Here is a 5,185-nt window from a genome sequence, read left to right as displayed (position 1 = left end):
TTTTTTTTTTTTTTTTTTTTTTTTTTTTTTTTAGATGGAGTCAAGCTCTGTCGCCAAGGCTGGAGTGCAGTGGCGCGATCTCAGCTCACTGCAACTTCTACTTCCCGGGTTCAAGTGATTCTCCTGCCTCAGCCTCCCAAGTAGGTGGGACTACAGGTACATGCCACCATGCCCGGCTAATTTATGTATGTTTTTTTTTTTTCTTTTTTTTTTTTTTTTTTTTGAGACAGAGTCTCGCTCTGCCGCCCAGGCTGGAGTGCAGTGGCCAGATCTCAGCTCACTGCAAGCTCCGCCTCCCGGGTTCACGCCATTCTCCTGCCTCAGCCTCCCAAGTAGCTGGGACTACAGGCGCCCGCCACCTCGCCCGGCTAGTTTTCTGTATTTTTTTTTTTTTTTTTTTTTTTTTTAGTAGAGACGGGGTTTCACCGTGTCGGCCAGGATGGTCTCGATCTCCTGACCTCGTGATCCGCCCGTCTCGGCCTCCCAAAGTGCTGGGATTACAGGCTTGAGCCACCGCGCCCGGCTAATTTATGTATGTTTAGTGGAGATGGGGTTTCACTGTGTTGGCCAGGCTGGTCTTGAACTCTTGACCTCAGGTGATTCGCCGCCTCAGACTCACAAAGTGCTAGAATTACAGGCGTGAGCCACCATGCCCGGCCTTACTTTTTTGCTTTTAATTTTTGTACTAAGTTCTTCTGTTCGTTGTAGTAATATAATGCAAAAGTGATAATATTGTTATTTTAACAAAGTCAAATTTAAGCAATTAATCCAACATTTTGCATTATACTTGGTTAAATAAAAATGTGATTGACTTTAAAATTCAGAAGCTAAAAAAATTAAGAAAAGATCTACTTGTTTTAAATAGGAAAAGGAAAAACTGTATCTTCAGTATGTGTGTATATTTAAAAAGAAAAAACTGTATCTCCAATATGTGTGTATATGTATGTGATTGTGTGTGTATACAGTGTGTGTGTGATAAAGTGTATGCAAACAAGTCTTATTTGACTGTAACACCTCATACTGATATTCTCTCCAGTCATATATCATGATCAAGCAAGATGCATTGCCCTAAAAACATAAAAGACACAATTGCAAAATTGTTCATACTTCCAAATTTGCATCCATAAACCTTCCAAAGTTGCATCATTTTTGCATAATGAGATGTCTTTGTAATAAGCACACTAAAAGAAATTGTCTTTGGTTTTGCAGTTCAAATACAAGTTAGCCTCCTAGAGTCTAAACAAACAAAGTTTCAGTAAAAGTTAGAGCCCTGAATAATTTAGAGAAGCATGAAAACAATTTAGCTTCCCTACAGCTTGCTCTGTGAACCTCAGTGAGAACCTGTATGAAAGTCAGTGTTTTTTTTTTTTGTTTTTTTTTTTTTTAAGGTCAGGGGAGGGAGTAGAATTCCTTGTTAAAAACATTTTGGGGGCCCGGCGCGATGGCTCACGCCTGTAATCTCAGCGCTTTGGGAGGCCGAGGCGGGCGGATCATGAGGTCAGGAGATCGTGATCGTGGCTAACACGGTGAAACCCCGTTTCTACTAAAAACTGGCCGGGCGTGGTGGCGGGCGTCTGTGGTCCCAGCTACTCGGGAGGCTGAGGCAGGAGAATGGCGTGAACCTACAGTGAGGCGAGATCGCGCCACTGCACTCCACGATGGGCTACAGAGCGAGACTCTGTCTCAAAAAAAAAAAAAAAAAAAAAAAAAATTGTGAACATTTCTATCCTCCCTGTTGGAAACTCACAACATACATTAACATATTAAAGACTCTTAAATTTATGCTTAATTGATTTTCAACAAAGGTGCCATGGTAATTCAATAGAGAAAGGATAGTCTTTTCAACAAATGGTGCCAGGACAATTCAATAGCCACATGCAAAAAGATATATTTAAACCTTTGCCTCCCACGTCATACTCAAAATTTAACTCCAAATGAATCATAGATCTAAATGTAAGAGCCAAAATTGTAAAACTCTTAAAAGAAAACATAAGCATAATAAATCTTTGTGACCTTTGTAGATACAACTAAAGCACAAGCACTAAAAAATTGATAAACTGAACTTTGTCAAAACTAAAAACTTTCATGCTTCAGAAGACATCATTAAGAAAGTGAAGAGAGGCCGGGCGCGGTGGCTCACGCCTGTAATCCCAGCACTTTGGGAGGCCGAGACGGGCGGATCACAAGGTCAGGAGATCGAGACCATCCTGGCGAACCCGGTGAAACCCCGTCTCCACTAAAAAAATACAAAAAACTAGCCGGGTGATGTGGCGGGCGCCTGTAGTCCCAGCTACTCGGGAGGCTGAGGCAGGAGAATGGCGTGAATCCGGGAGGCGGAGCTTGCAGTGAGCTGAGATCCGGCCACTGCACTCCAGCCTGGGCGACAGAGCGAGACTCCGTCTCAAAAAAAAAAAAAAAAAAAAAAAAAAGAAAGTGAAGAGAAAAACCACAGACGGAGAAAATACGTGCAAATCATATCTGATTAAGGCCTTGTATCTAGAATATAGAAGGAAGTCTCGCAACTTAATAATAAGAAAATTACCCAATTTAAAATGGGCAAAAATTTGAATAAACATTTGGGCAAAGAAGCGATATGAATGGTCAATAAACACATGAAAAGATGCTCATTATTGATCAGCAAGGAATGCAAATAGAAACCACAATGAGATACTACCACATACCCACTAGGATGGTTAGAATCAACAGACAATGACAAATGGTGGTAAGGGTGTGGAGAAACTGAGACTCTCATCCACTGTTAGTAGAAATGCAAATGGTGCAACCACTTTGGAAAACAGTGTGGAAATTTATTCAGAAGTTTAACGTAAGTTCACCAATTCCATTCCAAAGTATATACCTAAGAGAAATATAAAAACACTAAAACTTGTACTCAAATGTTATTCACAGTACCACAAAGTGAAAACAACCCAAATGTCCATAAACTGATAAATGGATAAGCTAAATGTGGTATACTTATATGGAATACTATTTGGCAATAAAAAGCAATGAAGTCTTGATACATGCTACAAAATGGATGACCCTCAAAAACATTATGCTAAGCAGGGTGCAGTTCACGCCTGTAATCCCAGCACTTTGGGAGGCCAAGGCAAGGGGATCACCTGAGGTCGGGAGGTCGAGACCAGCCTGACCAACATGGAGAAACCCGTCTCTACTAAAAATACAAAATTAGTCGGGTGTGGTGGCACATGTCTGTAATCCCAGCTGAGGCAGGAGAATCACTTGAACTTGGGAGGTGGAAGTTGTGGTGAGCAGAGATTGCGCCATTGCACTCCAGCCTGGACAACAAGAGCGAAACTCCATCTCAAAAAACAAAACTAAACAAAACAAAATCATTATGCTAAGTGGCAGGGCAAAGTGGCTCACGCCTGTAATCCCAGCACTTTGGGAGGCCAAGGCGGGAGGATCACTTGAACCCAGAAGTTCCAGCTTGAAGTGGGCTATGATTGCACCACTGCACTCACTCCAGCCTGGGTGACAGAGCAAGACCTATTATATGAGTCCATTTATGTAAAATTTCTAGAAAAGAGAAACCTGTAAAGACAGAAAGTAGATTAGTGGTTGCCTGGGGCTGGAGTGAGGAATAGCGAGTGATGGCAAATAGAAACACATTTTTTTGAGATGGTGAAAATGTTTTAAACTTGGATTTTGGTGATGGTTGCGTAAGTATAAATACACTAAAAATCATTTAATTGTTCCTTTAAGGTAAGTGAATTTCATGGCACATAAATTATACCTCAATAAAGTTGTTATTTGTTTAGAAAGAAAGGGTGCTCTCTTTTCAAAACAGTTTGGGAAACATTTTATATTCCACTTCTTGGAAAGTCACAACATATAGTAATATATTAAAGAACAAGCAATTCTATAATAAAGAAACCTATTCAATTTTAAATCCAGCATAAACCAAATTTATGTGACCACAATAATTTGTTTAAGTTATGCCAATTACACCCCTTCAAAATGAGTGTTAAGGGAAAAATAATCAGGAGCTACTGAAGGTAGTTTCTTTCACTCTCTGTCCCTTAACTTCTCTAAGCCCTTAAGTCCAAGAAAATGGCATACACTTCACTTTTTTTTTTGCAAAAATAAATGCAATTTATATAATTAATGAGTCCATACACATCAGTAAGCTGGAGAGGTCTTCCCATCCACCCGTCATTGTATATACAGGATTTCTGCTGGGATGTCAGGCTGAGAGGTTGAAATTAAAAAGTAATTGTCATTGAAGCTGAATGTAATTAATTACATAATTTGCAGTTGTTCAAGATTAATTCAAGTAAAATTACATCATAAAATTAGGGCATTAACAAGGATTACTGTCAAAAGAAGAGTAGGTATGAATCAAGCACCTGACTTATATATGACTCATACCCAAAGCACCCTGGGTTCATATTTGGATCATATATAACAGTTGAGTGACAAACATGTACTCACTAGATGTTATTAGGGAAATAATTGATGCAAACCCTACACTACAGAATTCTCATCATGGGAACCACAGTTGGAAAAATCTGGAAGTCCCTGATGTGTGTGTCTGTTGTTTTGTATGGGATTGGGGTCATTGTTGCAGCAGCAGGTGTGAAAAAATTTTGATTAGAATTGTTTACATAAGAAAGAAGCAGAATTTTAAAAGACGCATTAACAAGTAAGATGTGTTCTGCAAACAACTCTCCTATACTTTTTTTTGTCAGACAGGAATGATTGTGGGGATGAGAAATGGATAACTGATTTATTATACCCAATTGAATTTTTTTTTTTTTTTTTAGCAGAGGATTTTCTGGGCACTGGAAAATCTACTAGACAAATTCTAAAAGAGCTGTAATACTTCTGATTGTTTTAATGTAAATAATTTCTTATGGCTATATTAACAAAGAACTATTACAGTCACATAAAAGGACTATAAGATGGATTTGTTAATAAAATACTTTTTAATGATACTTTTGGGAAAAATATTGGCTTCAATCAAGGCACAGATTATGTTATTTGCTCCTTGTCTTTATTTCAAATATATGCAAATAATGATACTGATAAGCCCAAAAGATACCAGATAGAATTTCAGGATATTGGTTTTCATATTTGGGAAATGAATATAAACTTTTGATGGAATTATTTGGATATATGCTGGGTAGAAGGCAAAATGAACGTTATAAGACACCGTTTTAGGCCG

At 38.7% G+C, this 5,185-nt stretch overlaps 1 non-coding gene across 1 annotated transcript; it reads right to left on the bottom strand.

Moving 5' to 3' along the window:
• Window positions 1-4,786: 4,786 nt before the first annotated feature.
• On the bottom strand, window positions 4,787-4,845 carry LOC112630851. Its single transcript, XR_003120982.1, has one exon. It is a non-coding gene; the product is annotated as a U7 small nuclear RNA (small nuclear RNA).
• Between the last annotated feature and the right edge of the window lie 340 nt (window positions 4,846-5,185).

Source organism: Theropithecus gelada, chromosome 8 (assembly GCF_003255815.1).
Source record: "Theropithecus gelada isolate Dixy chromosome 8, Tgel_1.0, whole genome shotgun sequence".
Taxonomy (NCBI): domain Eukaryota; kingdom Metazoa; phylum Chordata; class Mammalia; order Primates; family Cercopithecidae; genus Theropithecus; species Theropithecus gelada.
Note: the sequence above shows the minus strand (reverse complement) of the source record. Positions and strands in the feature narration are given on the sequence as shown.